This window comes from Paroedura picta, chromosome 1 (genome assembly GCF_049243985.1).
Source record: "Paroedura picta isolate Pp20150507F chromosome 1, Ppicta_v3.0, whole genome shotgun sequence".
NCBI lineage: Eukaryota > Metazoa > Chordata > Lepidosauria > Squamata > Gekkonidae > Paroedura > Paroedura picta.
Genome location: NC_135369.1, coordinates 19,892,219 through 19,912,862, shown reverse-complemented (window position 1 = coordinate 19,912,862; position 20,644 = coordinate 19,892,219). Strand labels below are relative to the sequence as shown.

Below are 20,644 nucleotides of genomic sequence, written 5' to 3'. Positions count from 1 at the left end.
CCCACCCTTTTCCCCGCCTTGGCTTGGCATTTTTTGGTAAGAATGAGTCACATCCCCTGGCTTTGTGAATTGGCACCAGAGCTGCCTTTCTTTGCAAATCCTTGAAAGAGGGAGGGCTGGGGGGCAGCTGATGGGGGAAAGGAGAGGGGACTTTGCGGGGGGACTTTTGCCGGGATGGATAAAGACACAATTGGAAGAATTGCCATCAACATTCGCATTTTGGTTGAGGTGACCTGAAGTGGAAAGCCATTAACAAAATGCCTTCTCTTCTTTTAAGAACCAAAAGGCCTCTCCATCCCAGAGAGGGGAGAAGTCCAAGGCTGAAGCCTGTTTTCCGTTAAGCAGCCTGGAATGGTTTGTATTTCTGTGGCTTTGGCAGCGTTGCTGAAATGCTGTTCTTTTTTCTTTCTTTCTAGTCTTTTTACAAGAGTACTGTACAGACAGCATGTCCCAAGGATCCACATGTATTCCAGTGCCCATGTCTTCCACATCTCAGACCCTTTTCCTGCAAGAAGGCCCCCGAATCCCTCCCTTCTGTTCCAGCTCACTGTCTTGTCATCCATAGTAGAGTGTTTGCAAAAAGTGTGTGTGGGGAGGAACTTTTACATGGTGATACTTCAGACAGAGCTTCATGACCTGAATGCTGTAACTTCCTTGCTTGTATGAATGGACCTTCTCAGATATACAATATGCTCAGTTTTCTTCCAACACAATACCTTGTTGGGCAGTTTATGCACAGATTTGCCTTTCCAGAGAATGCAGGGGTTGGGCAATTGGGATCGTGTTCTTTGCTTCCGCTCCCAACATTGACATGAGTGTTTCCTAACCTCGAGCCCCTAGGGTCCCAGGGTTTGGGGGGGGGGGGGGTTGGGGTGAGGGGGTATTTTTGTTGATTTTTGCATGCTCTTTCTCTCCCCCCCCCCCCCTCCATTTCCTTTTTCAGTGGGTTACCTCACACAGCAAAAGACAGTATCCTCAACTGGGTAGAGCCGTAGCTCCTAACCTTTTGGAGTATGAGGACCAGTTTTTAACCTTTTTTTAAAAAATGCAGACCCCTCCACATGATAGTAGCTGTAGTGAAAAGTGCCATCAGCTGATTTATGGTGACCCTCTAGGGTTTTCAAGGCAAGAGATGACCAGGGTTGGTTTGCCATGGCCTGGCTCTGGGTAGCAATCCTGGACTTCCTTATTGCTCTCCCATCCAACTAATCAGAGCCCACCCTGCTTAGCTTCTGAGACCGCATATGCCAAAAAGTGAAGGAAAATGACCGTGCTTAGTGCATATATGGATTTGCAGCCTGCTTACAATAACTCAGTGGCCTCCTGGTGTCTCTAGCCCCCAAGCTGAGAACTACGAATGTAGAGAAAGAAACTCAAAATAACCTGGGAATCACAAATAATGTGATGCTCTACCCAAAGGCAAGGCTGGATATTTTATATTTATCCAGGGAAAACCCACTGAAGTTGGTCCTGGGCAGAGGACACCTAGGGGGGCTGCCCCAGTGCTAACCCATGAAACCTCCCAGCTAGAAGTGGGAGATCTCGCCAAGCTTGACACTTCCACACTCAGGAATGCAGGGTTGCCAGGTCTGGTTTGGGAATTTCCTGAAGATTTGTGGGTGGTGCCTGAGGATGTGAGTGTGGGAGGGCTATTATGCGAGAGAGCTGTGTCGTCCAGGGAACCGATCTTTGTGCTCTGGAGAACAGTTGTAATTCTAGAACAACTCCAGACCCCACCTTGAAGTTGTCCACCCTACCAATGGGGCATTCAACTCAGGAAAAAAACAGATTGATTCAGAGGCTTCTGGGACCTTGCAAAAGGTCACCTTGCTCAAGAGCCTCCAAACGCTGAGAGCCAGCCGTCCTTGGAAGCCTCGTCTGTTGGCATCTGGTAGGTGTGCAACAGAGGATTTATTCCAGGTGGTGTGCGATCCAGGGGAAAATGCTTAGAAGGATGTGTTGGTACCTGAAAGGCAGAAACATGTGCTAACAACCAACCGTTTCCCTGGCCAAGTGTTCCATCCCATGGGCTTTCCTTGTTGTGGGAGCTGGCAAAGACTCACATGGGCCCTCAGCTGCTCCACATCAGCAAAAGACATGTGCGCTCTCAAAATAGCTTCCGGAGACGCAATCGCCATTCCCCCCCCTTAAACCGGCGAAAGCAACGAATAAATGAGGCTTCTTTGGCTGAAGTCCCTCCACAGAAGTGCTTAACAGTAAAACAAAGCTCCTTTCTGCATTTGTCTTTAAAGTTTCCGAGCACAATACAGCCCCCTGTTCGACACTGCCCGTAATTTCGGCCACAAATCGTGCCCAGGGGGGGGGGGGTATTTTTTGCTTGAAGATCGTGCAGACGATTAAATGCCAGCTCCTACGCCAGCGAAAAAGGTCTTTCTGAGACAGTGAATGAACAAATATTTGTTGCTACTGGTGTTTTTGGGTTGTTAAAAAACAGTTTTTAAGAGGAAAAGGGCTTTTCGGGAGCACGAACACAACAGTTCATTGGCTGTTCTGTTTGATTGATGGCCAGGGGTGGGAAGAAGCGCGGAAAATCCTTTGTTGCGATTCCGGCGAGACCGGAAACCTGTGGGGAATGAATAGACCGCTACTTCAATATTCCACTAGAATTGAAGATATGCGGAATGATGAAATTCCACTATTAAATATAGTGTTTCTGCATACTGCAAACATTTAGCAACATTGGTCCTTGTGCGGAATGGCCCTCAGTGTCTTGAGAGAATAGGTTTCTCACAAGGCAGTTGTTATGAAGATTAAGTTATTTTTAAAAATATGTATTTTATCATATGGCATATGTGTAATATAGCCAGGAGAGTCCCAATATTGTCTGGCTGCCAGACAAGAGACATGCAGAGGTGGTTTTCCATTGCCTGCCTCTGCATGATGACACTGGTATTCCTTGGAGGTCGCCCAAGTGCTAGCTTCCAAGAGCTGACCCTGCTTAGATTCCAAGATCTTACAGGATGGGGGTATGCAAAAAGGCTCTTTGAATCTCCACTCAGAAAGAAATCAAAACAAAACATAAATAAGCCAGCTGTGGAGTCACTCTGTAGACCAGGGGCTACTTCTTAATGCTGTACTAGATTGGATTTCAAGAAATTTGATGAATTAAAAATAAATATGTTATTATATAGATCACAAATGAAGCCTGCCTTACCACTGCCTTGATAAGAATTGACCATGCTGTGCTATTATTAAGCCCGGAAGATTAAAAGATGCCTGTCTTTTTCTCTCTAGTGAGAACAGTTCAGCAGTGAGAGCTGCTTTCTAATGGTGGCTCTGTACAAAAGGAGGGCAGGACAGGTGTGAAGGCCACTCACATGAAGCAGCCAGTCAGACCCTTGACCTATTATGAGGAGGAGGAGGAGGAAGAAGAAGAAGAGTTGGTTCTTATATGCCACTTTTCTCTACCCAAAGGAATCTCAAAGCGGCTTACAGTCGCCTTCCCTTTCCTCTCCCCACAACAGACACCCTGTGAGGGAGGTGAGGCTGAGAGAGCCCTGAGATTACTGCTTGGTCAGACAGAACAGCTTTACCAGTGCTCTGGCAAGCCCAAGGTCCCCCAGCTGGCTGCATGTGGGGGAGTGCAGAATCGAACCCGGCTTGCCAGAAGTCCGTACTCCTAACTACTACACTAAGCTGGCTCTCTTCAGACTTACACTCTGAAATCCAGACTAGGGTGCCAAACTCCAATTTGGGAAATTCCTGGAGATTTGGCAGGGATTCTTGGGAGAGCAGGTTTGGGGAGGGGAGAGCTTTCAACTGGGTATAATGCCCTAGAGTCCGCACTACAAAGCAACTCTAGCAGAACGGTTTAGTAGTAGCCAAGCTTTGGGAGCCTGACAGGGTCTGCACTATGGGAATAACGGTACTAGTCTGCATGGCAGTTATGGGGTTAATGGAGCCAATGCTAGAGATGTTCAGTTTGCTGGGTTGTTTACTTGTTTGTGGTAAAGAGAAAACCCTAAATTGGGTTTCATTGAAGTCATTATTCTAACTGCTAGTTTTAATTATTCCATTTGGGCCCCCGCATTGGCTTCAATGGGAAACATATTTTTTATCTTTAACTCCCATTCAGTCAGGGTTAGTCAAACTGCGGCCCTCCAGATGTTTGCTGCCAGGGGCTCATGGGAATTGTAGTCCATGGACATCTGGAGGGCCCCTGCGTTAGACTATTAGAATGATGTTCTTAGGGATTGTATCTTTCTCCCGTGGGATCCTCCTTGCCAGTTTCTGGACTGATAGGTTGCCAGAATCCAGCCAGGGAAATTCCTGGAAATTTGGGGGCAGAGCCTGGGGAAAGCAGAATTAGGAAGGGGAGGGAACTCAGTGGGAATGTCCGCCAGCTGCCAGTTCCTCCAGGAGCATGTACCTCTGTTGTCTGGAGAGCAGCAGTAATTTGGGAAGGATGGAGGTTGGCAACCCTAAATAGAAGAAACTAGATGCTGCAGGGGGAAGTGTTGGGTGTGGCATTTTGTACAGCAAAGCAGATGCAAATAATTTACAAATAATTAAGAAATGCAGTTGGCCACACATTGAGCTGGATTCCCACATACCATCTGAGTGCCAGGCATGAACTTAACAGGACCGGGCTGAGGGTGCAGCTGGTAAAATAATCAGCCAGCCCTCCTGCAGATTCTGTGACCTCAGTGTGTTTTTTTCTTCATACGCTTCGAGTGTAGTCAGGATCCTAACTGGAGTAGTTTTTATTCACAAGGTGGAACTGCACCTATTGAAGGCTGTCATTATTGTATTACTGCTAGCGGTGAGTACACGTTAGTGTTAGAAAAATGGCAGGTGCTTCCAGGAATTGGGAGGGAGTATACATTGCAGCTGATACTTTGCTTTAGGATGCTTAGGGCTGATCCTGCGTTGAGCAGGGGGTTGGACTAGATGGCCTGTATGGCCCCTTCCAACTCTATGATTCTGTGATTCTCTGATACAATGTCAGGCTATTCAAGTGAGATGCTTTCACCTCCCCCCCCCCCCAATTAAGACATGGACACTCACTGAGTCCCTTCACACAAGTAGGGCATGTCAGTGGTATCAGATAGTCCCTCCTCAGAAGATACGACACCGAAGCGATTTCAGCAGTTCCTCCTCAGAAGGCAGGGAGCAGAAGTGATTTCAGTTGCTAGCCAGGGCTGCCTACCTCGTCTAGCAATCCCATCCTTGTCGGCAGTGTGAAATCCGTAGGTTCAGTAAGACACGAACACTCAGTTCCAAGCACCCAAAAACATTAATGGAATCAGAAATGCTGAAAGACAGTCAGAACTGGGGAACATGTATACATACATGAGACTCCCATCAAGACATGGGACTGGTCCTTAATGAAGGCCTATGATAGGTCCATAAATCTATTTGCTAATTGGATGCAAATCAGGACCAGGCAAATCCCTTTTGTCGCCTGTCTGCATCTTTACCATAAACTAAACATGAGCAGGCAGTGTGATGCAGTGGTAAAAAAGGCAAATGCCATTTTGGGCTGTATCAACAGAGGCATCACATCAAAATCACAAGATGTCATAGTCCCATTGTATACGGCACTGGTCATACCACACCTGGAGTACTGTGTGCAGTTCTGGAGGCCTCACTTCAAGAAGGACGTCGATAAAATTGAAAGGGTACAGAGGAGAGTGACGAAGATGATCTGGGGCCAAGGGACCAAGCCCTATGAAGATAGGTTGAGGGAATGTTCAGGCTGGAGAAAAGGAGGTTGAGAGGGGACATGATAGCCCTCTAAGTATTTGAAAAGTTGTCACTTGGAGGAGGGCAGGATGCTGTTTCTGTTGGCTGCAGAGGAGAGGACACGCAGTAATGGGTTTAAACTACAAGTACAACGATATAGGCTAGATATCAGGAAAAGATTTTTCACAGTCAGAGTAGTTCAGCAGTGGAATAGGCTGCCTAAGGAGGTGGTGAGCTCCCCCTCACTGGAAGTCTTCAAGCAAAGGTTGGATACACACTTTTCTTGGATGCTTTAGGATGCTTAGGGCTGATCCTGCGTTGAGCAGGGGGTTGGACTAGATGGCCTGTATGGCCCCTTCCAACTCTTTGATTCTATGATTCTATGATTCTATCATTTCACTTCGGCTGGATGCAAATAATGCTGTCATCACTCCAGCCCACCGTAATACTGAAGGCAGTTTGAAAGAAGGGCTGCTGTTCACGATGCGATGCCTACCCATTGTTTTCTGTGGGCAAACAGGTCCTTCAGGTTTTGTATTGTTTCCTGCAAAACATGTTTGAACAGACACAAAACATCAAGTAAAGTAGCCATTTTAATCCTCTATGTGTATGTGTGTGTGTGTGTGTGTGTAAAGTGATGTCTAGTCACAGCGGACGTATGGCAGCTCCAGCAAAGGGCTTCCAAGGCAAGCGAGCAGCAGAGCTAGTTTGCTATGGACTTCATCTTTAGTGCCTTCCTTGGTGGTCTCCTTTCCAAATACCAACACTGCTGAGTTTCCAAGAGCTTCCTTCTCTCCCGTTCATCCATTGGTTAAAAAAAAGCATCAGTGAGGTAACATAGTTGTTAGAATAATCACCAAACAGGAAGCAGGATTTTGACGGAACGTTTCTCCAGGCTGGATGCTCAATAGGAAGAAAAGGAAAGGAAGAGGGAGAGAGAAAAAGAGAGAGACAGATTATGCAGCAAGATGGTTGGCAACTATCCTGCTGGCCACCAAATGTTATTAGAAAGTGGGTATGTATGATCAAGTGGGGCTTTTGCCAAGCCAGGCTTTTGATTGGCCACTGGCAATTTGATTGCCTATGCAGATATTTAAAATATTTACTTTGGCAGCTGCTGCCCTTACAGCACAAAGATCACCACCGTGTGAGTTGTGGCAACCATTTTGTGGCTGGCTTCACATCATGCAGCAGCCATTTTGTGACTGCACTCACCATGCCATGTCAGAATTCCAAAGGTGCCTGAAGTTTCAAAAGGATTGGAGACTCCTGCACTAAAGGATCTGAAATAACAGAAGTGTGGAAAGGCTCTTCTCTGTCTGAAAGCTGCTGCCAGTCAAAGTAAATTACTACTCTAGTTGGTCTGACTGTTTTAATGGACACAGTTCAGGATTAACTATGGCCATTTCCCCAGGGATCATTTGCCCCATAGCCAATGCTGTTGGGAAGTGTTCCTCCCTTCTCCACTGTATGCACACACCTTCGTGATGTATGAATGCATCATGCACCACCTGGGGCTTCTCTGATTTTTTTACCATCTTACTCTAACCTGCTTTGCTGCAGAATTTATGCAGAAAAGCCTAGACAGCTGCTGTGTGAGCAAGAAAGTTCAAATTTTCCCATCTGCCCAACAGCTATTTTCCCTGAGGCAGTCTCCTAATTAGATGGGGGAAATTAGTTTTAAAAGAGACAATGCAAGAAGGGGTAACTATGTCTCTACAATGTTTATGGGGATTTTTCCCTCTGGAGAACTTTTGGAATCAACCAGGCTAAGTTAACTGGAAAGGATTTTTTAAAATTAAAATACAAATAAAAGGGCAAAACACACATGTAAACACAGGGAAAGCATAAACATGGTTAGCTAAGAGGAAATCAGGGAGGAGGGAGGAGATCTCAATTTTGGGAAAGATTATAGTTCACGGGGACAGCAGCAGGCATACGTTTTTGTTTGTTTCGGTTTTAAATTTCAACTTAAGTACAATTTGCCAGGTTCCCCTAGATGTCCCTCCAAAAGTGGGACAATCTGGTCACCTTAATTTAGGGTTACCAGCTCTGGCTTGTGAAATTCCTGGAAATTTGGTGGCAGATCCTGGGAAAGGCGGAATTTGGGAAGGGAAGGAACCCCTGGGGATATGAGTCCATATAATCTACCTTCCAGGGCTGCCACTTCCTCACCACTGGGGACACTGCTGAAGAGTAATTACACATTGCAATATTAATATTAGTAGACCCCCTACAAATGTGGATATTATTTTTGGATCCCATTTTGGGATTGAACTACACAAAGCAAAATATTACCAGAGACTAAGTTATTTTCTAAAATTTCATCACCCAAAAGAATGCAATTAGAGAAGACTGAGTTATTAATATATTGAGAATATAACTGATGGATATCGAAAATGGACCATACCTAGGATTCCGTTTTGAAATTGTTTTGAACATTGTTTTCATTGGAATAAACCATTTCACCAACGCCAGCTTGAGACTTTTTACCATCTGAAGGTTGGCAACCTGTTTTGAGCAGAATTTTAAAATATTGTTTTGCAGTCCATTGCTGCTGGTGCTCCCATGTGGGTGTCGCAGGCCTGCCACCACCACTGCTGCAGCCAGCGTGAGGGAACAGCAGGCGAGGCAGGGTGGTGCAGCGAGTGTGTGGCAACATTCTGGCCATTGTTCCTCTGCCTTGGGGCTGGGTGGGCAGCGCTGCCGCTGGCAGCAGCTGGGCGTCCCTTGCGCATCCTGTGTGGTGGTGGTGTAGCCTCCTCTCTGTGGTCTCCTGTGCATGGTGCTTGTCATTATCGGGCTTGTCATTGGTGCCACTCCCCCTTCTTGCCGCTGCCAGTGGCTGCTATGGTGCGCCGCTGCCAGTTGGAAGAGGGCAGTGCATTGAGGAGATGGATGCACCCTGATTGGGCTGGATTTGAGTCTGGACACTCTCCAGGGGGATGGACATGCTCCGCCCCCCAGGGAGTTTCACAATTATTATAGAGCACCATGGATAAGGATATTTTGTGAAATCTTCTGTGATTCCTTCAGAGGCAATTGTTGAGGAATGGGCCCGTTGAAGAAATGTGCTGATTGTGGTGCCAATTAACATAAATCCTGTCTTTTATGTCTGGGCAAGGGGAACAATATCATATCTTGTGCTGCTTGTAAATAAACGCCTAACCCCAAAAACACGGGACGAGAGAGCAAAATGGCTGAAAGCCACCTTATGGAAGAAGGCCTTGAAGGCCACAAGTCTTGCCATCCAAAGGGAAGACCAGTGTCCCCTATACCTCTCCTTGGCCCACTGGGGGAAGAGGAGATTCCTTCAGTGGTGTGAGCAACCCTGAAAAGTAGAAAAAATCCAAGCTCAGGAGGTCCCACGTCCTGTGGCTTCACCACCAACCCAATCCTTGACTGAGGTCAAGGTGATAATGATGGGACTTAGAAGGCTCATCGAATGCCAGAGCTCCGGCGTGGGTTCCCAAGATGGCCTCCTTAGAGTAGAGGGGTTGGGGGAAAGACCAGGATCCACCTTTTTGCCTTTTATCAGCATCGATTTTCAGCAAGCCTTTGGAGGACCTACTAAAAGACCTCTTGATACTGAATGGTTTGACTGTGGCTGCAAAGTTAGTGCTGAGCTTATGCTGTAGAGGTAGAGGACTCTATCATCACCCCACACATTTATCATGGAGACCTACCTACCATGATCTTTGGTTGCTTATGGATGCATCTCTACTAGGATGGGATACACACTGTCTTCGTTATACTAGTAAGGGGACCTCATCTGTGAATGAAATTAAGCTCCATATCAACATCCTTGAGTTTACTGCCATTAAATATGCACTTAATTTATTTGTAGATCTACTAAAGGATATGAGGGTACTCATCACCACAGACAATACTACAGTGATGTTGTATTATGATGTAGACAATACTACAGTGACCTAGACAAATAGGCAGAATGAGATCTCTGTGACGATGTTGAAAGGCCACAGACATCTGGTGTTGGGTGTTAGGAAACATCAACATACTAACAGCCATTCACATTGCCAGTCATCTGAGCATATTGGTGGATGCACTAAGAGGGGTGCATATGGGACACAAGAACGGTCCATTCAGGACATCCATTTTTGATTTATGGGGCACTCCACACTTAAACCTTTCGCTATTTTGGCCTATTTTGTTCCAGAGCAGGAAGGGAACAAAATTTACTTGGGGATGCCTGGAGGCTGGAGGAGAAAGCAGTGCTCTCGTGTTACCCACCTTTCCTTTTCCCCTGGACAGGGTAGTTTTATGCTCCAGTATTGGGTTCCTTCTGAAGCTGTTTTCAGGATTTCATTTGGGCCAGAAGGACACAGTTCCAACTTTCCCCCGAAACCCCATCTAATGACAGAGACAGCTTAATGCACACATTAGATGCTAGGAGGGCATTACTCTATTTACAAAGGATAAAGGACTTTAGACAAGACAGAAGACTTTTTGTCTGCTTCAGTGGCCCAAGGAAAGGGAAAGCTACTTCTGCACAGACTATTTCAAGATTGATTATGTCTGCAATCAGGAAGGCATACACTATGGTTAATGTAGACTGTCCATGGAAAGTGGTGGCACATTCTATGAGAGCCCAAGCCTCCTTGGCTGCTTTCGCTTCAGCGCTGCCATTGGATGATGTCTGCAGTGTGGTGACCTCTGTTTGGTCACCATTACTTGATGGGCATTGACCAGTAGAGAGGCATCTGTGGGGAAAGTGGTCCTAGAACCAATCTTCCACTAATTAACCCACACCCTCTCCCACAGTGAGTGATCTTGGTATTCTCCCATGTGGGACTGCACAGAAGCCACGGAAATGAAAACAGGGTTGCATTTATCTGTAACTGCTGTTCATCGAGTGGCCTTCTGTGTAGCCACACATCCCTTCCTCCTTTCCCTCTGTGGGCTGCTGCTGATTGTTTTTAACTTACCTGTCCTGGCAGCTGGAAGGGGAAATGAGGGGAGAGCGCTAACCTCTCCCACATCACATGACTTTAGGCAGGAAAGTCAGCCTCCTCTGTGAGGGGTGTGGTGAGCACTCTCAGGAGCTTTAGAAAATTGCTAGTTCTTCTCCGTGGCAGGCTTGTGAAAATGCGGTCTCATGTATACCTGCACAGAAGGCCCCTCGATGAACAGCAGTTACAGGTAAGTGCAACCTGCTTAGCAGTCCCTTTAGAATCTGAACAAAGTTAGAATCCAGTGGCACCTCTAAGAACATCCATGTTTAATTCAAGGTGTAAGCACAACTACTCACCTGAATCTATCTCCCAAAATCTCGTTCAGTATGATCTTTTGGAAGAGACTGTACTCAAAATGTCTTAGCACTTCTGTGCTTGGGAAGGCACAAATGTTTGTGGCTTCTGCCATGTTGGTGCCACGGCCACTATTTCTCCACACTGGGCTATCAGGGGCACTTTTGGAAGGTTTGGCTAAACACACTCTCTTAGTCTAACCCAGCGGCCCGCAACCTTTTCCTGGTTGCGGACCGGTAGGTGGGGGGAGAGGGTGGCCCAGGGCGCTGTGCATGTGCGGCAGCCCCGCGCAAACAGGCATGCATGAAACTGTCAGGTGTGTGCGTTCACGCCCCAGTAGGGCGTGAACGCACATGTGCAACAGTTTCACATGTGCGCATACGCAGGGCTGCCATGCAAGCACGTTTGCGCTCCTGGCAGGGGCGCAAATGTGCATGCGTGGCAGTTCTGTGCATGCATGCATGGGTGAAACTGCCGCGCACATGAGTTTGTGCCCCCAGCGGGTGCAAACACACATGCGCGGCAGCTCTGCACATTTGCACTGCTGGCATGCCGGTGGCTGCGCCTCCCTCTTTCCCCCCCCCTCCCTCAGCAAGAAGCTCATCGGGCTGTGAGCTAATCAGCCTCTTTGGCGGCCGATTTGCTCACTGCCTGGTGATCTTCTTGCTGGGGGGGGGCGGGGAGAGGGAGGCATGGCCCACTCCCGAGGCTTTTGTGGCCTGGCAGCGGGCTGCGGCCCAGGGGTTGATGACGCCCCCGTCTAACCTACCTCACAGGGTTGCAGTGAGGATTAAATGGAGAAGAAGGGAATGATGCAAGTTGATTTGGGTCCTCATTGGAGAAAGGTGGGATATAAATGATTTTTTAAATACGAACTGCATTGAGCCTTCCAGGAGGGCGGTATATAAATATAATAATAATTGCACACACACACACACACACACACACATAAATGAATTAAATCAGTATTAGATTTAACAGGAAACTGGCATATCACTAGGGTTGCCAGCTTTAGATTGGGAAATACCTGGACCTTGTGGGTGGACCCTGAGGAGGGTGGGGATTGGGAAGGAGAGGGACTAGAGTGCTAAAGAATCCACCTTTCAAAGCAGCCATTTTCTTGAGATGAACTGATGCTTGGAGGAACCCTACATATCACGAGAGTGACAAAGCCTTCCAGTGATGTGGGGAGGATGGCAGCTACAAGAAACTGAGAAGTAGGATTGCCCACTCCAGGTTGGGATAAACCTGGAGATTTGAGGATGGAGCTGGGTGGGGGCAAGGTTTGAAGAGGGGAGCGATCTCAGTGAGCTATAATGCCACAGAATCCACACTCCAGAGCAACCGATTTCTTCAGGGCAAAAGACCTCTATCAGCTGGAGATCAGTTGTCTTTCCAGGGATCTCCAGGCCCCATGAGGTAGTTGGCAACCCTGTGGGAGAACCAAACTAGCCATTCTGGGTTCTGTGAACATTCCTCACCCCAGAATATTTTCAGAAGCCATAACATCTAGCTTGGCTCTGAGGCAAGGAGAGGATGGAGACAACTACTGTATGTGGTGCACAGAAGACAGAATATTGTCACCGGGTTCTGATATCCATCAGCAAAAGGATCGCTTGGCACAAATCGGTTACATCTCAATCGCTAAGTGTGCTTTTCGGCTTTGTATCAGATTGCTGGACCCCGGGGAATCTACAAAATCTGCCCATATGAGCCTGAAGTTGATCTTGCGTTAAGGGTTGGACTAAATGGCCTGTGAGGCCCCTTCCAACTCTATGATTCTATGATTCTGTGAAGTCAGCCTGTGCCTGCACAGGGGTTTCTCATGTGGTTTCTTTGGAGCAACAGGTTTTTGAAAGTTGCAGACAACTTGGTCTTCAATGGGGCAGAGGGGAGTTGCATGCAAATACATAAAAAAGGGGCCGGGGTGTGGGAAGAGAGACTTCCCTGCTCACTGGGATTTAGTGACTCATTCCTGCCATGCCACGACTGGGAGATATTAGATTACTTGTTCATAAAAGGCCATGTGTGTGTGTGTGTGTGCATGCACGTGCGCATACGTTGCCCTGGCGACAGGATGAGTCACTCCCGTGCTGCTGGGAAATAGGCTGTCGGTTTTTCCTTCATTTTTCATTACTCTTCAGAAGGATGTTTGGCCTCCCCGTAGCAACTGTGTTGTAGGCTTATATGTATACATCCAGCATAAATGAACTGGTGCAGTCCTGTGGTGATAAATAAAGCAAGCCCAGCTGTTTCAGAGAGCAGGTGGGAGTAGGGGTTTCCAATCTCCAGTTGTGGCCTGGGGGTTTCCTAGAATTAGAACTCATCTCCAGTTGTAAGAGATCAATTCCCTGGAGAAAATGGCGGCTTTGGAGGGTGGACTTGATGGCATCATACCCCACTGAGATCCCTCCCCACAGGTTCCCCAGGTTCCACCCCTGAAGTTTCCAGGTGTTTCCCAAACCAGAGCTGGAAACCTTAGGGATGCCAGTTTTGAATGCCCTCTCCAATTAAAAGACTCCCTGCAAGAGAGAAAGGTGGCAGGCTGGTTTGTTCTGTGAGGGTTCTACTTGCCAGGAATGATTTTTATAGGCTGGAGCCTTTAAAAACAACAAAGCCGCCTAGAGCCACCAGCTCCCAGTGTGTAAATACATGTGAGAAATGGATCATTATACTAATTCAAATAATTTTTCTTTTAATTTTAAGGATTTCATTACATGTGATTAAAAAAAATGTCATAGATGATTCAATGCAAATGTGGTTTAGGATATGTGGAAATGTCTACAAGAGCATTAAAAACACAGATCATAGAGCATAGATGTCGTCTCCGAAACCATATCATAGATGCCCCCCATTGTCTAGCATTGGATTGAGAAAAAAACATGAGACAATTTTGTTTTCTTTGGTATTTGTTGTTGTTGTTGTTAGGTGCAAAGTCGTGTCCGACCCAGCGCGACCCCATGGACCATGATCCTCCAGGCCTTCCTGTCCTCTACCATTCCCCGGAGTCCATTTAAGTTTGCACCGACTGCTTCAGTGGCTCCATCCAGCCACCTCATTCTCTGTCGTCCCCTTCTTCTTTTGCCCTCGATCGCTCCCAGCATTAGGCTCTTCTCCAGGGAGTCCTTTCTTCTCATGATGTGGCCAAAGTATTTGAGTTTCATCTTCAGTTCTTTGGTATAGAAAAAATTAAACTGGGTCAATTTAATGATAAAAAGAACCAACTGTACTTACAACAACGTGAATGTTATTTCATTTTTAATTTTTAATACCTTATTTCCTAAAGGTTTAAATACTAATTGGAACTTAGGCTGTTCTTTATGATAGAATACTCCTCATGTTCCTATCTTTACATTGACTAAATGCGTGACACCTGTTAGAGAATACTCTTCTATGCATGTTAACCTTTAAAAGTTCAGTTAATTGATTCCCTTTGGGGGCATGTCAGTAGAGCAACCCCATTACAACAGAGCGTAAGCCTACTTGCATTTTGAAAAATTATTAATCTCCAAACTGAGGTATGTTATAAACATGTTTATTTCATAGGCTTCAATTGTTATCTGTAAGGTTTCCTGTATGATTTTACATGGCATTTATATTACAGAACAAAGAAGCAATCATTGAAGAAGGTTCAGGGAAACAGGTGTCCCCGTTTTGGTTGCCAAAGACATTTATGATTATAGAAATAAACAAACACTTGAATTTTGGAATTGATTTATTTGACAATTTATGGATATATAGCCTCAGGAATTCCATGTTTTGGTCATTACGATTAGAAGAATCGACGGTTCACCCCATGTGAGATTTTGCAGAGGCCTTTCTCTGTGTACACAGCTCTGCCTGCACCCTCAAAGGCATGATGGGTGGTTATATGTGTGAGAGAAAGCCCTCTCTGCAGTGAAACTCTGTCCTCACAGCTGTCCACGTGTTCTTTTTTGATGCCAGATGAAAACTCCTGTTTGCTCAGGCTTTTGGCCTAGTGACTGTTTTTGTTGGGTCTTTTATGTGTGTGTTTTGCGGGGGGGTAGAGTTATTATTGACAAATCACTAACAATTGTAAGTGGTTAATAATTAATGTTATAATGTGATTTTAATTATGATTAATGCTTTTAACTATGATGTTAATCACTCTTTATATTTTAAGCTGCCTTGGGAACTACATGCATAGAGTTTGTGCCGGATATAAATGCTTCTGATAAAGAGAGAGAGAGAGAGAGAGAGAGAGAGAGAGAGAGAGAGAGAGGGGTTTCCAGTTGCTGAGGCTGTGTTTGAAGGCTGGGGCTTAATTTGCAAGTATTTTGAGATGTGTGTACATCTTATAGCCTTTTATGGCAATAGTGTAGAGTTTTTTACGTTTTTTCAACTCCATCCTACAAACCACATTATGCATTGGATCCCTTTCAGTTTGTGTGGCCTGGAGTTCTCTAGGAATTAGGACTGATCTCCACACTATGGAGATCTGTGCCATAGCACCGGAGGGTGTGCTGAATTCCCTGCCCCCCAAGTTTTGCTGTTAAGTCTCCTGGAATTTCCCAACCTGGAGTTGGCAGCCCTACTTTCAGTAAGACTAAATGGTGCCTTTTGGTGGTTGCACTTGCAAAGATCTCTTTCCAGATGTATTTGTTTGTGGCAGGCCTTTCATGTATTCTGGAGGCTGGTCTCAGGTATATTTTCAGTTTATTTGCAGTTGATGGCGGAGTGGTCTGTTCAGTGGCCAGTTCATTTTGACCAGAAGGAACCATGGGCTTTGTGCAGTGTTTTCTCCTAGCGGTACTAGACAAGCCAATGGACAGAAATCTTGCCTATATTGAATCCTCTCTACAAGAAATTCCAGAGTTTCTAAACAGCCCCAGTGTTTCCCAAAAACTTCGCTAGAAAACCATTTTTTTGCCTGCATGCAGATACCCTCTGGCAGCTCAAGCTAAAAGACCTCAAGCATCAAATGCAGAGAAAAGACCAAACCATACCCAAGACCCTGGAGAGCCATCACCAGTCTGGTAAGACACTGGTGGATTAAATGGACCAATGGCCTGACTTGGTCTAAGGCAGATGCAGGGCCTCACCATTAAGAACATGCTGAATCCAACCAGGGTGTAGTCTGCACAGGGCTTTTTATTCACTCCAAGCTTGAATAAATCCCTCCCATCTACACTGAATTCGATTTCCATTTTGATTTGGGGTCCTTTAAGTTTTTCCTCTGCAACATGCATGATTGATCTGCAGCGACCCTACCTTTCCCCCGCGTTATCCAGGAGTGGATATAAGCCTCAATATTTGGAAAATCACCATCAATAAGTGTGTAGATTTCTCCTTTTAGTGAATTAATTTCTTTCCCCATGCCTCGTAGCAAAGCAGTCTTCCCTGATTGGCCATTGCATTAATTCAAATACTTCCTGGTTCCCTGTTGCAAGTTCCCCGTTCCTAGTTCCCCATCCCAAGATTTATTTTTGCCCTCCTTTTGGAATCTGTGTTAAAGTGACTGCGCTCCAGAATCCCACACTTCTCCCAGCAGAGAGTTTTCTGTGAGGCTGCTGCTGGCTCAGCTCCCCCGCCTCTGCTCATTAAGGAAAGGAAAGAAAGAAAGGAAAGAAAGAAAGAGAGGAGCAGCTTCTGCTTCTCCATAGACAGTCAAAAGAAATAAAGCACACTCCTTTAATGCCAGCTGGACTTCACCTACCCTGCCCCCTCTGAGCTTCCCCAATCAAGTGCAGAAATTCAGGGGAAAGTAAAGAGGTTCAAATCAATCTAAATTCACCAGGATTGACAATGGAAAAAAACAAAGTAAGTGCAGAATTAGCGTAGGTCAGAGATCTACCTACTCTTGCCAGATGCCTCACAAAAACAAGGATTTTATTTATTTATTTACTTTATTTATGTCCCACCTCTCTCTTCAATGGAGACCCAAAGCTGCTTACATTGATTCCCTCTCTTCCATTGCATCCCTTCACAACAGCCCTGTGAGGTATGTTAGGCTGAGAGTGTGTGCCTGGCCTAAGGACCCCCTGCAGGCTTCATAGCAGTGCAGGGATTCAGATCATATTCCATGTCGCGAACCCCAGGAAATAGTGCAGCTGCGGAACCCTCCTCGATATCCAAGCCTAGCGACTACCGACACCCAGCATTTCACCAGAAAGTTGGTTTATTGACGACAGGACACAAGGACAATCACTCAGCTAAGGCAACAAGTAATACAGGATATTTGACTGCTCTTAGATCGGACCCAGGTTTTATAGGCACATGAGTAGACCCTTTCCCTCCCCCCAACAGGAGAGCCAGGAAAGACCCTTTCCGGAGTGGAAGTGTTTGAAGCCAGCCAGGTGTGAAACTGCTGGAGCCAGCAGGCTGGACGGTCTGCTCCTGCTTTCAACATTTCAAAGTGGACCACCAGATCTCACTGCCCGGAGAGAAGAAAGAAAAGGGAGGGCGGGGGAAGGAAGGCAGTGATAAGAGTAACTATGTTTTTTAACACCTCTAGGCGGAGCCCGCTGGAGAAGGGGAGAACAGGAAAAAAGGGGGATGAGCAGGAGGCCCAGAGAGGGATTCGAAAGGGCACCTGACATTCCAACTCTTTAACCACTATACCTGGCTGGCCATTTCCCTTGTTATTTGCCATCCGGCATTTGGCAATCTTGATCTGCCCAGAGGTTCCATTTAGTTATCATAATTAATAGGAATAGCAAGCCTCCACAAGAACCTAACTATCGCTTTGCTGGGTAACACTGAGCTTCTATGTCAGCCTTTCAAGAAGCCCCAATAGTGGCGCAGAATACGGTTGGGAAGCATAGCTGTGTGCACACCCACCCAGGGCCCCTTTCCTTCCCATCCCCTCCAGGCCCATCACTGGCCATTTTGGGAAGGGTGTGATGGGTCAACATATGGACATATCACCCACTAAATAAATTAATATTAATTAACTTCCACCCATTCAGGAAACCCTTCCAGGGCCATTAAGAAACCTCAGGGTTTCTCTCTGGATTCTGGGATGTTCACAAGAAAGGCATGAAGGCTAAATCCTCTATCCAGTGGTTGTCTTGAACATCTAGAAATCAGAGGTACACTATCTCTAAATACCGGGTTCCATTTGGCTATCAGAACCTGTGTTGGCTCTATGCTTCAAACATGAAATAAATTTCATGCAAGAAAACTAGTGGGAAAGTATCTTCTTTTATTCTGGTTAGACCTTGTAAAAAGGCAGGGGACGGAGTTTCCGGATTGAGGCTCTGTTTCGTGTTCTTCATCAGATAAGGTCTTGTATGGTTAGTTGTTCCACCTAGGGAATCACTTCCAGTAAAGCATGACCTAAGGAGTCTGACTTGCCACAGCATGCAGTTGTGCTTTAGACTGGCCCTGGTTAGTACTTGGACTGGAGATAGGTTTGCCAGCCTCCAAGGCATGGCTGGAGATCTCCAGGGATTACAGCTATGTCCAGATGACAAAGATCAGTTTACCTGGAGAAAATGGCTGCTTTCTCTGGCATTATACCTTACTGAAGTCCCTCCTTCCTCAAACGTTGCTTCCTAAGGTTCCACCTACAAACCCCAGTTGAGGAGGGATGTAGACAAACTGGAGCGTGTCCAGAGGACAGCAACAAAGATGGTGAGGGGTTTGGAGACCAAGACGTAGGAGGAAAGGTTGGGGGAGCTTTGTCTGTTTAGCCTGAAGAGGAGATGAATGAGAGGGGATCTGATAACCATCTTCAAGTATTTAAAAGGGTGCCATAGAGGATGGAGCAGAGTTGTTCTCTTTTGCCCTGGAGGGATGGACCATAACCAATGGGATGAAATTAATGCAAAAGAAATTCCATCTAAATATCAGGAAGAGGTTCCTGACAGAGTGACTTCTCAGTGGAACAGGCTTCCTCGGGAGGTGGTGGGTTCTCCATCTTTGGAAATTTTTAAACAGAGGCTGGATAGCCATCTGACAGAGAGGCTGATTCTGTGAAGGCTTAAGGGGGTGGCAGGTTACAGTGGATGAGCGATAGAGTTGTGAGTGTCATGCAGGGGGTTGGACTAGATGACCCATCATCCAGTTTAATGATTCTAAATCTCCAGGTATCTCCCAACCTGGAGCTGGCAACCTTAACTGGCAACCGTCAAAGTAGTCTAGGGTTAGTAGAGAGAGAAACCCGAGGACTAGAAACTTACAGGCTAACCTTTTCTCCGGAGGAACCATTGAGGAACCATTCTTAAGGAATGTGTTAAGAACGGCTGTTATGCAGTCTACTCTAAAATCACTATGTGCAAAAGTGATGTGTTTAAAGTAAAGACATGTTTGTACTCTGCATTTAAAGTACATTAAGTTGCACACTTTTGCATGCTTATCTTTGAGTAAGGTCAATGGAATGCTTACTTCAAGGTCTTTTAATTGTAGCTGAGCCTTTTCTTCACTGAATGAAAAGTCCCCAAGGAAAGGAAACCATAGGATTGGGATACAGGTTTATAGTTTATAACACACTTAAAATTATGCACAAGATCACAACCAGAAAGTTTCAATCAAAACTATTTAGTCATGGGAGCCAATCAAGAGCAGTCTCAGTTTACCTGGGCAGCCAATAAGAAAAGAGGAAGTGTCTTAGAAAGAGGCCCAGAATGGCCTTTCATTGGCTGGAGGGCAACACAAGTGTGTGAACTAAAAAAAGGTAATAAATAGTTAAGTTGCTGCAGATGTGGAATCTGGATTCTACTCAGCATTCAAGTGCTGGTGCAGGTCAAGACACAGAGGAATTTGCCTCCTAAATTAGAAAAGTGGCTTCGGCGTGATCTTTCCTTGTTGATCAGGGGAAGGGTAAGTAAGCTAACATAGGTGAAACTGCTGAGACATCCATAGAAGGGGTTGATTTGGGACCACTCTTTTTGTTTGTGGGTCAGTTCTTTTTAAGGAATGGTGTGGAGGGGACAGAGGTCCCACCAGAGAGTAGTTCCCCAAAGTCTGTGGTGGGGGTGGGAATGTAAAATCTTCACCAGCAACAGCACTCCTGGATGTTGGGCGGTGCAGGTGGGAAGGCTCTACAGAGGGTTCGGTCCTTTACAGGGCCTGGTGTTCTTTTCCTCTCTCTTCTTCCCTCCCCAAGTATTCATTGACACCACCAGAGTGGCTTGCTGGTCTAAAACTGGCTTCGAGTCCAGTAGCTCCTCCAAGCTACGATCAGAGACTTTCCCTTTATTTCCACAGCAGCTTTGGTGACCTACTTCCCAATTAGAAAGACTTAGGACTGCATTTTTATGATATCAGGAAGGAGGAATTTTTTTTATGCTGCTTCCAGAAGCTCCTGGTTGGAGAGCATAGTTATCTTCTCTGCCTTCTTATCATTTTACCTTCACAACAACCCCCACAACAACCCTGCAAGGTGGGCTGGCCCAAGCAAACCCAGGTTCACAATTCCACAAGGATCTGACCCCCTTGACGTTAGCAATTTGTGAGCTGAGTGTTTCAGATACATTTTCTCAGCCCATTCAGTAGCCCTGCAGGGAAGGCCAGTAATATTATTCCCCTTTTCTAGTGGAGAAGCAGCTCAGCTAATGTTGCTTGCTGCGCTTATGACAAAAGGCAAGGTTCAATTCAGATGTTTAGTTATCAAAACATATTGTTGGGTTGTTGCATTTGAATTTTTGTTCATTTTAATAGGGTTTTAATGGGGGTTTTAACTGGACATCTGTAACCCGCCACGAGCC

At 46.1% G+C, this 20,644-nt stretch overlaps 1 protein-coding gene across 4 annotated transcripts in view; it reads left to right on the top strand.

The window, feature by feature from the left end:
• Positions 1–20,644, top strand: part of LMNA (lamin A/C) — a 127,352-nt gene that overhangs the window by 47,313 nt on the left and 59,395 nt on the right. The window contains exon 1 of one of the 4 annotated variants that reach the window (XM_077325250.1): positions 14,412–14,491. The exons of 2 other annotated variants lie outside the window; for them this stretch is intronic. The gene's annotated coding sequence lies outside the window, so the exon portion shown is untranslated. Of the gene's footprint in view, positions 1–14,411; positions 14,492–19,603; positions 19,758–20,644 lie in introns of those variants that run through there. One more of the 4 variants, XM_077325256.1, reaches the window with a different exon arrangement.